We start from the raw sequence: 12,487 nt of genomic DNA, 5'->3' as shown, positions 1-12,487 counted from the left end.
TATATATATATATATATATTTCTGTGGAAACTGAGGAAGTGATTAAGTTTCCCATATGAGCTGACATGAAACAGACAAGAGAGAACAAGTAAAGGAGGACAAAGAAGCTATAACTCTCCTGTGCAGGCAAAATTCTCTAGAACTCTCTTCTGCACACAGCTCAGTGCACGGACAGGCCCTGCCATTGTGAGGATCATCAGAGAATTTCCATCTCTGCTGGGCCTAAGAATGCAGAATATTGACTCTAATGGAAAAAGCATTGAATTTAACATCAGGAGGTCTGAATTGTAGGTCAGTGCCGCCATTTTCTGGTCTTGGGCAAATCACTTGACCTCTTATCTTTTTCTCCTCAGTAGCAGAAGGGAAGTTCCTATAAACCAAAAGTCAAGCCCTTTACTTTTTTTTTTTTAATGTTTATTTTATTTTTGAGAGAGATGAGACAGAGCAAGAGCTGGCGATGAGCAGAGAAAGAGAGAGACACCCAATCTGAAGCAGGCTCCATCCAGGCTCATAGCTCTAGGCACAGAGCCCAACATGGAGCTCAAATCCACAAACCCAGAGATCAGGACCTGAGCCGAAGTCGGACACTTAACGATCTGAGCCACCCAGGCGCCCCAAGCACTTTGCTTTTATTAGTGATTACCACAACCCGCTCCGCTAGGTAATAACATAATGCCCATTTTATAAAAGAGGAAACCCAAGATAAAAATGGTCAGTTTGTCCACAGACACAGAGTAGTGTCTGGTCTGTGAACCCAGGCAGTCAGACCCTAGAGCCTGTGCGCTTGACCTCTACCGCCAGCGACGCTCCCACTTGCTTATCTGAGACCCTGGAAGAAAAATCGCCCCCGCTGCTTCCTTCCAGGCAGCTCTGAGGATCAGATGGGCCCATGGCTGTGCCAGGATGTGCTTTAACTGTGGATGCACCATGGAGCCTTGGCAGTGTCTCTCTCGCTATGGCTTTGAAGGGCTGCATCAGCACAAAAGTCCTTACTTAACATGGATGTTTCAAGAAGGCAGCTTTCAGCTCAGAGTGAGGACATACCTTTCACAGTGAGTGCTCCTATGTGAGCCAGGCTCTGTCTGAGGCAGAAAGCACCCCACCCCCACCCCTCACCCAGCAAAAGAAGCCCCTGCAGATGAGAAAACAGCAGAGGGTCTCCTTCATCACCTGTGGTAACTGAAGCTTCTAGCACAGGGCTCCTCCAGGCAAGGCACCCCATTTGGGGGGTGTCCCTCTCTTCCTCTCTTCTTTTCATGTTAGATGCTTCCTCGCCGCTGTTCCCCCTTCAGATTCTGTGAATTCTCGTGTTTCTGTGAGGTTGCTGGCGCCCCACTTGACCTGAATGTCCTTTGCCAACTTCATCACAGCCTCTGGGGCAGGGGTGGATATGCGGGAAAACATTTTCCCTGAACTCTGGCTCGGAGTCCTTCAACATCTGTGGAAAACAAGGGAGTTTACCACACAACCCTCTCACAATCAAGTACTCAATTAATGTTTGGCTCCCCAGAACGACCTTTCTCAAGAAAAATACCATTTAAAACACTTTTTCTCCGCCTCTCTCTATCTTTCTGAGAGAGGAAGTTCTGAGGCCAACCACGGAGAAAGAGCCTTTGGTTTCCCCCATGAAAATTGTTGTTGTAATACCCTGGCCAAAGCCGGCAGGTCGGGTCCCTGAATGTCCCCTGGCATGACCTCCACACTGCCTGGGTGGGGACAGAGCAAGGACGAAGGTGAAGACGTAATAGAGAGCAGTAGCTCCTTTATGGCTTCCTCTGCCACAGCTTCACCCTGAGAGGACACGGGAGCCATGTTTCCTCAGGAGCACCAGGAGATGGCGCGTGCGCGTGTGGGTGCGTGTATACATGCGTGTGTGTGTGTGTGTGCACGTGCGTGCGTGTGTAAGGGAGAGAAAGACAGAGATGGAGAGACAGAGAATGAGAGGCACTATGACACTGTTAGAAATTTCCCATCCCTTTGAGATCTGGAACCCTCTGATTCAAAGGGTGGTTCACAGACCACCAGCATCACCATCACCCATGAGCTTAAACAGTCTGAAATGCAGAATCCCAGGCCCACTCCAGACTGATTGAATCAAAATCTACATCTCATCAAGTCCCTCAGGCAAGTCTCAGGGACACTAAAGTTTAAGAAGTACTGATCTGGATAAGATGGCCACAAAACTCCTAGGTATGCTCCACAGAAGGCCAAATCTCTTCCCAAATTGTTGGTTAATTCCCAGGAATCTCTCAGGGGGCGGGAGGTGGGGGAGGCATCCCTGGAATATTTGCTTCCCATGAACAGGACAGTTTATAGCTTATTTTGCCCTTCTTTGCTCCCTGTCTCTGTCTGTTTCACGTCAGCGCAGATGGGAAACTTAATTCCTCCTTCAGTTTATAGCAGAAAGCAACTCACACAAAACCTTTGTGATGTGTGTAGGAAATGTTCCCAAAACTTTGCTGAGTAGGGGGGATGGGGTGAAACAATCAATATAATTACTCCATGAATGATAGACCACCACACAGTGGGAATTCTTCCTTGGCTCCCTGCCCCAGGAGTTTGCTAGTCTACCCCATGACCCTGGGTCACCTCTTCCTACCTCTCCTCCTTGGTTCCTTTCCTCTCTTCTCTCCCCATTCCTATCAGGAGCGAAACTCCCCTCATTTTCTCATGTAGAGCAGGAATGACCTCCCCTCTGCTGTCTTCACCCTGTGCTTTCAAGATCCTGCTTCAATCCTGTATGTGACAAAAAAGACAACGTCGCACACCCATGTTCATAGTAGCACTACTCACAATGCCAAGGGGTGAAAGCAGCCCAAGTGGCTATCAACTGATGAATGGATAAACAGCATGTGATACACGGGGTACGCAATACAGTGGGGTTATTGTTCAGCCCATAAAAAGGAAAGAGATTCTCATATATACTACTACATGGATAGCATATATACAATATACTATGATATATATTGAGGACGCTACTCTAATGAAATAAGCTAATCAACAAAAGACAAAAGGTGTATGAAATTATATGAAATATCCATAGGAGTCAAATGCACAGAGACAGAAAGTAAAACAGTGGTTGCCAGAGGCTGGGGGTGGGGGAAGAGGGGAAAGAGTTGTTTAATGAGTGCTAAGTTAAAAAAAGTTCTGGAGCTGGATTGACCTCAATTACAGTAGTGCCCAAATATTCTACAACCTGAATCCCTGGAGGTGCTGGTCTCCTGAAGGGACATAGCTGAAGCCATGTAGGAAAAGTGTTGGCCTCACAGGGAAGGAAGACCTGGAGGGGAATCCTGTCTTAGTCATTCCAGTATGTAAAATGGCAGGAGACTCACTTCAAGTTGTGGGCTCCCTCTAGAGTGCTTTTCACTTACCCATGACCTTCCTGTGGGAATTTACAGTAGTGAGTGCCCAGCAGCAAGGCCTGGGCACTGTGACCCCACTTCTTGACTGCATTTGACCAGAACAGGGGAAGGCCCCTGACTCAAGCTCTTTCATTTGGGGTCCCACTGCTCGTAATGGGGAATCCAAACAGAGAGAGGCAAAAGGTCGATCTCTGGTATGGTTGGCATGATAACTTGTGAACTTGGAAACTGTGGGAGGTTGTCACACTCCAACCATTTGCACTGAGCTGCTGAGAAAGCCAAACTTTAGAGAAGAAAGGCAGAGACGGCCAGGCAGCCAAGTTGAGAACAGGGGAGAGAAGGAGAAGGAGAGTTTCCCAAGTTTCTTTAAACCTTTCTCTCCCTGGTTCCAGTCATTCCTGGAGACCCTCCCCACAGCTCATTCACCAGCTTGGTTGCCCAAATCACCCCTGCATCTTACGATGAATTTTTCTCTTTAGCTGAAACTAGCTCCATTTGGTTTCTGTTGCTTGCAACCAAAGCTACTTTGAGCAATTCACATCCACCATTTTGAGACTTAGTTTTTTTGGCTGAAAAATGATCATGAGGCTGAATCACTTGAATTGTTGACAGAACCACATGGATGTTGTTTAAATGCCTTAAGAATAGAAAGGACTATTATTGTAAGAGAGAGACATCATGGATGAAGGAAAATGGCTTAGACAGAAGTTTTGTTCTGATTTTTTTTGAAACATTGGTTTTAAAAATAGAAAAATAATGATAGAAACTAATTAAGAATATATCATAATATATTAGACCCTTTCCTAAGTATGTTATACATACTAATTCTTTAATCTTCATGGGCTTCATAGGCTCTGTTCCATTTTGCAGATGAGGTAACTAAGATGTAAGAGAAGTTTAATAACTAGCTGAGACCACATAATAGTAGTGGCAAAGTAATATCCTTGGCTTTCATGTCTGTTTCTTCATCTGTAAAATGGCACAAATGATGGATACCCCAGGGTTGTGTTTAGAGAATTAACTAAAAATGTCTTCACAATGAATATGATGCATAAGAACTGATTCGATAATCTCTTCCATAAGAAAACCCATCATCTCTATTTCTTATTGAAGTGCAAATTAAGAAAATAAGACATGAAGCTATGAAGAGTTAACTTTCAAATAAATAAAAGGCAATTCTGTTACACAGTAAGAGATGGACTCATGAAACTCATAAACTCAACTGGGGAATAGGCTTGAAAATCTGTAGCCTGAATGAATGAAACAGGGTCTGAAGCAGCCTCAGTTTTCAAGCCCTCTCTTTCTAGGGGAAGCAAGATAATCACATTCTGCAGTTCCTGTTGACAATGGAACCTTTTTTTTAATCTTCTCAACTTTGAGAGCAGCATGTCCCAATTGGATATGAAATCAAGGAAGGCAAGGAAACTGTGAATGGCCACATGGTATTATATTCTTGGGGTTCTGTGGACATCATCTCATGTTACAGATGGAAGATGGGGGCTCCAGGAGTAAAGAAACGTGCCTTCAGTCCAACAACCAGAAAGTCAGAGTCAGATTTCAAATACAAATCTCTCTGACCCCCAAGCTCTTACTTTTTTCCCCAACCTTGACATGTCTCACTCAACTAGATACCTTTTGCCACTTAACAAATTACCTGAAGTCAATCACTTGGAGCAACAATAAGCATCTTACCACGTCTGTGAGTCAGCAATTCAAGAACAGCTTAGCTAGGCAGTTCAGGCCACGGGTTTCTTGTGAACTTAGAGTCAAGATAAGATAAGCTTCAGCTGAGGCTACAGCTCTCTGCAGATCTGGCTGGGGCTGGAGGCTTGGCTTCTGGTCCTCACTGTTGGCAATCTGGTGCTGGTTGTAGGAAGTGAGGCCTTGGTTCTTCATGCAGGCCTCTCCTTTGGTCATTTGGGTCCTCACGGGATGGTGGCCGACTTGCCCCCAAATAAGCAATCCAAGAGAAACTGTGCAAGGCAAGCTATTGTAGACTCAGAAGTCCCACAGAATCAATTCTATCATATTCTTTCAATTAGACTAAGACTTTCATTTAAGGGAGGGAAGTTAGGCTCTGACTTTTGAAGGGTGGAGAATTATGGATACGTTTTAAGACCACTACACTTAGCAACCTAAGAATTTGCACCTCTGGTGTGAGTTGCCTAGCCTCTGCTTAAAAGGAGTCAGAGGCCACCAGTACCTCTTAGGTTAAAGATCAAAATCCTCAACATGGCAGCAAGGCCGTGCGTGTCCTATACACTGCGTGTCCCCAGCTTCACACCCGGTCTTCCTCCTTGACATTATACACCTAGGCTTCATTTCCACTAAAATGCTACTCTGTCTCGTACCTGAAGCCGCTGCAGAAATGTCCCCTCAGCCCTCTGTGCCCTCCCCTAACCTCCTGTTCCCATGCCAATATTCACACATCCTTCATATCCTGGTTCAAAGGTCACCTTCTTATTAAAATATCTCTGGCCTCTGACCAGATCAGGTCCAGCCAGCAGCTCTTACAAATCCTTGAATTTTTTAAAATTATACCTTTTTTATTTCCAATGAACATATTGACATGATCATTTGATCCATGTCTGTCTATCCCACTGATGTTCAATCCACAATGAAACTGCATCTGTTTTTTTGTTCACTGATGTTCCCCCAGTGCTTTGCACAGTGCTGAGTACATAATGTGTACTAATCACGAATGTGTTGAATGAATGAATGAATGAATGAATGAATGAGGGCACCTGGGTGGCTCAATTGGTTAAGCCTCCAACTTCGGTTCAGGTCAGATCTCACGTTCATGAGTTCGAGCCCCACATCAGGCTCTGTGCTGACAGCTAGCTCAGAGCCTGGAGCCTGCTTCCAGTTCTGTGTCTCCTTCTCTCTCTGCCCCTCCCCCTCTCATGCTCTGTCTCTCTCTGTATCAAAAATAAATAAAACATTAAAAAAATTTTGTAAATAAAAAATAAAAAAAGAATGAATGAATGCCCAGTCAATGATCTCATCATAGCTGGAGATGTGGAGGCAGAGGTGGAACTGCCTCTTTATAAGTGTGTTTCAAGGGATGTTCTCACATCAGATTGGGGTTGACTGCATGACTTTTAAGGTTCTTCTCCTTCAGGAGAGCATCTGAGAATTTGTAAGTCTGTGATTCTTGGATCTCCACTCACTGGCAAGCAAACTCTGCCTCCTTGGGCGACTCACCTGTGGCCCAAGTCTCAGGTCTTCTGGCTCCCAGGACACGCCCTCTCTGGGGACAGCCTATGGCAGGCTGAGCGGCCAGCCTGATCCATCAGGCACGAGGACAGCCTGTGTTGGAAATCTTGGGGAGCAGCTGCCTGGGGCTCAAAGGAGGCTCAAGTGATTGGGCCCTCTATAGCTCCTTTAAGAAGTTTTACAAGGTTAAGGTTTGCTCTAAAAATAAGCCCACAAGGCTTTTTAAAAAGCCTCTAAAACCATATGTCCACAACAGCCTTTTTTTTTTTTTTTTTTTTTGGAAGGGCCAGTGAGCCTTTAAAAAGCTTCAAAAACCACTACTTGGCCTGCCTCCCACAGTGGAGAAAGTTCAATATGCGCTGTGTTGCAAACCAGACCTGCTTTTAAGTCTCCTACAATCTACCCCTGAAACATTCTGCTCCTATTAAAGGGGTTTAAGATGGATATTGGTGTATGTGAGGCTCGTTAGCCCCGAGGCAGCTCCTTCCCACCGTAAACAACTGCCCCAAATAACCACAAAACTGCCACTAGCTGCCTATCGAGAAGTTGTTTCAAGTCTTTCTTTCCTATTTCCTCTCTTCTCCCATAGGTCTCTTCTACTGCATGTTGTGGATTGTTCTGTTAAATGCACACACACACACCCCATGGCGTGCCCAAGAAAAATGTCCACCCAGGTAAGGGGCCAACCAGGTGATAGGCAGCAAATGAGGAAAAGCATTTATTTGTTAAATTTTTCTCTCCTTTTCTTTCTTCCTTTCTTCCTTCCTTCCTCTCTTTATTTCCTTTTTTCTTTTTCTGTCTCCTGCCTTCTTATTTCTTTCCCTTTCATTTTTAAAATAAACACATAAGTGCCCACTATGCACCACATATTGAATATCTCTATTTCAGGTGGAAGAGAACCATGGAGAGCAGTACAAAGGGCATCTGAATGAATCAGAAATGCATTCTCCCCACAGACATGTTACAATCTGCAGGGGACTGGAGGGGAGGAGTACAGGCTCTGATGCACCACACTTCTGGCCCCTCGAGTCCTTCAAGCCTCAGTAAGGAATCCCTACTGACCCCTTTACATAAAGAGGAAACTGAGAGGTGAAGATTACTGCTTGTGATCCCACGGGTCTATCAGTCTCCATGAACATATGTCTAGCTCCTTCCCTAACAGAAGAAACACACCTACCCATAGATAGATATAGTGCAGTGGGACAGGGCTCCATGTTACAGGAGCCGTATCAGTGTAATGTGACAGAGGGGTGCAGAGGAAAGTGAGATGCCGTCCAGCTATGAGGATCAGAGAGGATCTTGACGTGGCTCCTTGGAGCCACAGGAGAGTGGATTCTCTCTTCTCCAAACAAGGGAACTCACTTCAGTCTTGTTCACATGCAGGTGAAATACCTCCAGCTTTTTCACAAACATCAGAGCATCTATACATGTGCCCACCTTGTTTATGCTCACACATCCTCAACGACGGAGCTCATTACTTCTTTTATTTACTTATTTAGAGAGAGAGGGAAGGACAGAGTGCGGTGTACACAAGTGAGGGAGAGGCAGAAAGTGAGAGAGAGAGAGAGAGAGAGAGAGAGAGAGAGAGAATCCCAAGCAGGCTCCAGCTATCAGTGCGGGAGCCTGACATGGGGCTCGATCCCACAAATTGTGGGATCGTGACCTGAGCTGAAATCAAAATTCAGATGTTTATCTGACTGAGCCACCCACATGCCCCAAAGTGAGCTCACTACTTCTTAAGGCAAGGCAATTCTGGACAATTCAGACTATTGCCAAAAGCCATGCTTTCTGCTAAAGCCACAGTGGTTCCCTATTCTGTAGTGTGGAACCCCATCAAACTGATTGACTCCCATGACTACACTGGACCATACTGGCCCTACATAGGCATGAAGAAACTTTTCACACGCTCTCCAGATGCTTCTTTTCACTAAACCAGACTTCCTGGTTCTTCATACTCGTATAAAGAGTTAGGAATTGCATGGGGTGTAGCAATGGATGACCGGGGTTTGAGCCCTAGCTTCGCCATTCACTAATTGTAAATCTTTAGGCAATTTCCAGAGCTTTAATTTCTTGATCAGCGGAACAAAAATTATATCTACCATAGAGCATCATTGGAGAGATAAATTGTAATAACCCACATCATAATTTATTATCACAATGCCTAGACTATAGTAAGCATGTAGAAAATGTTACCTAGTTTGAGAGGGGCCCTTTAAAATCTTAAGTCATAAGTATTTATTCACTGTTTGGGGACAGAAAGGAATTAACAGAGAGTTATCTTGAAGGATTATGGCATTGAGGCCCTCAGGAGCCCGAGACATCTGCAAATGAACTGAAATATCACAGGTGCCCTCTGTACAACCACACAGAGCGGAGATTCCCATGCTGTCACATTCTCTAGAATCTCCAGAGGTCTTGTTAAAACAGAGTCCTGGGCCCAGCCCCCCAACTCTCTGATTCAGTGAGTCCTGTAATTTGCATTTCTAACAAGTACCTAGAGGAGGCTACTGCTGCTGGTCCAGGGACTATTCTTTGAGAAGCCCGGACCTAGCGCTTAATGGGGGGTCAGTAACCAGTTAATCTTGATTTTCCTGAGCGGTAGGCACATGCATTTTACCGCTTAGCCAGTCCTCCTAATGGTCTTCCAAGGCAACTATTTAACCATCTCCTCTTCTGGGATAAAGAAACTGACCCTGGATGTTTGTAACTTGCCCTTTATGACACAGTCCGTGGCAGAGCTGGGTTTGAAATCCAAGTCTGATCACCCCAAAGTCCATGCTCTTAATCTTCGTTTAGCAAACAAGTAGACGGAGGCACAGAGAAGTTAGGTCTTGCTTAGTTCACATGTGTAATATGTAGTTGAATTCGTTTTCAAATCCAGATCTGTCTAACCCCAAAGTCCAAGGCCTTAACTCACACTTCTGCAAGAAGCAGGCTATGGTGAAGGCTGGATGCATTTCAGCATGGAGCCCGAGACCTCCCCGCTGGTGCATGAATTTTATTTTGTCCTTTCCTTTTTGCTTGACTTCTCTAGATAATTGCCTCCTTTCTCCAGGCTCTTGATGGGATAGATGTGGTCTTCCTGGGGATCGAATGACCACAGAAGGAAAATAACTTAGAACACGCAGTTCTTCATTCTTCCTCACCAGTGTTTTTCCTTCAGAGCCTGGAAAGAAATGCGGCCTCTGCACACTTTAAATTGGGCCATCAATTATTTGGGTTCTGAATATGCAGAGCTCATTAAGGCTGTGCTGGCCACAGCAGAGCACCTGGGCTAACAGAAGTAAACTTGCCTCCACTGTTTCAGGCAGTGCCTCCCACCCCCAGGAGTGGAGCCCAGCCTGGGATTGCCAGGCATTAATGCAACCAATTATTTCTGTCCTCAGTTACTAGGTCATAAATCCTGCCTGGCACTGAGTCCCTGGTTTCCGGTGGAAGAAAGTTCGGCTTTAGGAACGACTCTACCTTCAGGCTGTGGAGTGGTGTGATGTTGTGGTTAGGACTCTTGGGCTTGAAACCAGCGGGTTGTTGGGACCTCATTATGGCCTGTCAGTAACCAGCTGTGTGTGAGTGACTGTCACATGCCAGTTCTCCTCCTCAGCGGTAAAATCTGCCTCCCAAGCTTGTTCAAGTGACATCGTGTTTGAGAAAAGATGTCAGGAATCTATAAGAGGCCACTGGGGATATCTAGATTTATCTGCAGTCCCTAGTGTTGTTGCCTAAAGCGAAGGTGCAGAGTGAATCCCAGGCTTCTCCCCGCCTTGGGGCCTTTGCAATCTTTACCTGTCCAGAATGATCTTCCTTCAGCCCTTTGCCTGCGTACATTCTTCTCACTCCTCAGTTATCTCCTCAAATGTCACCTCTTCAAAGAAGCCTTCTCTAGCATCTATCCAAAGACCCCCCTCCCTGCCCTTTGCTCTCTGCATCCCAGTCACTGCCAGAAACCTCAGCCTCTCCAGTATGAAACACAATCTGCACTTACCTTTTCCTTTCTTTGATTGCATGATCATTATCTCACGATGTCATGTGCTGCCAGGCCATATTGTCTCTTTGCCGTGTTCTGGGTGAGAATCTGCCTGCCCCCTCTGTGAACTCCACTTCCCTGAGATTGGAAAGCTTGCTCTTTAAAAACTGTGCCTTGTGACTGTTCATCTGGGCAAGTCAGGATTTTCCAAAGTGATCATCAAACCAAACGACTTGCAGAAGTAATTGAGTGCTGAGCGTGATACCTGATTTCAAATGTGTGTATTAACATCACTAACCTAGCTTTACTGTTTCTCACTCACAGTCCTTTGTTACATGTTATAAATTTGATCTATTGTTTTCAAAGAGGCAGGGAAAACAAAATGACAAAAGATGATTCCCTGCTTTGAAAGAACTCAAAAAGAGAGATACACAAAGTAGCAGCCAATGGGAGGGCCATTTGCCCTGGAGGTAATAAAACAGCATAGATGATTGTGAGGTGCAGAAGGGCAGAAGAAACAGCATGAATGAAATCAGGACTGAGACACAGAACAGCATGTTCAGGGGTTTAAAAGTAACCCAGTGTAGCCTAAACAGCCTAAACTTTTAAGGGAGTACAGCCCACAAACAGCCCTAGTACCTCTCCATCCCCATCCAGATCCAGGGGTCCAGCTACATGCTTTTATTGCCTGTCTGTCTGCTTGTCTGTAGTCTGAATCTTAGATTCCAAGTCCCCAGTGCCAAGCACAGTACCTTCCCGGAATCAGTATTCACATCATTTGTTGAATAAGCTTTGAATAAAAGCTCAAGTTCTCAAGGCTAGCTATTGCCCTCTCCCCTACTAAGAAGAACATTCACTTGGGAGTCTTCCTTTCCCCCCTCTCCTTCTCTTTACAGAAGATCAGATTTTTTTTAATACATCCTCACTTCCAAATGATACAAACATGGATGGGGGCTGGGTGGGGGGCTCTCTGGCCTGGGAAACACTGGGCTTGTTTATAGTAAGTACCTATGTGCTCTGGCACCCAGCAGTCAGGGGACTCAGGCTGGAGGACCAGCTGTCTTTACAAATGACGGATTGCCTCGGAACTTCATTTTACTCACCTGTGTAATGGGGATACTCCCCAGAAGAGTGGGAAGACTCTATGAGATGCCTCCAGGAGTCATGGTTCATAAAATGCTCTCCATGTAGACTTCTTATAAGGAAACGGGCAGGCATACCCCTCTTCAATTTCCAGGCTTCCTCCCTCTTCTCTCTGCCAGCTTCTACAGAGATTCCCCCTTGGAAGAAATGTATTGGCCTCAAAGAAAATAAAAACTTGAGAATGTCCCCACCTGGGTGGCTCAGTCAGTTAAGGGTCTGGCTTCAGCTCAGGTCATGATCTCGTGGTTTGTGGGTTTCAGCCCCACGTCAGGCTCTGTGCTGACAGCTCAGAGCCCGGAGCCTGCTTCAGATACTGTGCCTCCCTCTCTCTCTGGCTCTCCCTTGCTCACACTGTCTCTCTCTTTTTCTCAAAAATAAATTAAAAAAACATTAAAAAACTTGAGAATGGGATTCAGGAGGATGAGAGGAGGGAAGAATAAGCCTTTCATATCACAGGTGAGAAATCTTGAACTGCTTTTTCTTCCTTTTTAAAATTACAGCTTATATGGGGGTACTCTATTGGAAAGAACACTGTCTTAGAATCTTAGGGAAGGAGTTCTGCTGAGAACTTGCTGTGTGGCATTGGACAAGTTGCTGTGCTCTCTGAACTCTGCTCTGTGCTAACAAAGGGGCTGGACCAAGGAGTCCCTACAGAAGAGTGTTGTGTAAGAGAGCACAGTCGACCCAGACCAACCTGGCCTACCAGCTGTATGACCTAACTATGTCGTCGTTTCCCCATCTATAAAGCAAGGTTATTAGATATAATCTAGCTAATGTGCCTCTCCTGCTGCTTAAACAA

Source organism: Suricata suricatta, chromosome 8 (genome assembly GCF_006229205.1).
Source record: "Suricata suricatta isolate VVHF042 chromosome 8, meerkat_22Aug2017_6uvM2_HiC, whole genome shotgun sequence".
Taxonomy (NCBI): Eukaryota; Metazoa; Chordata; class Mammalia; order Carnivora; family Herpestidae; genus Suricata; species Suricata suricatta.
This window is presented reverse-complemented; position numbering follows the sequence as displayed.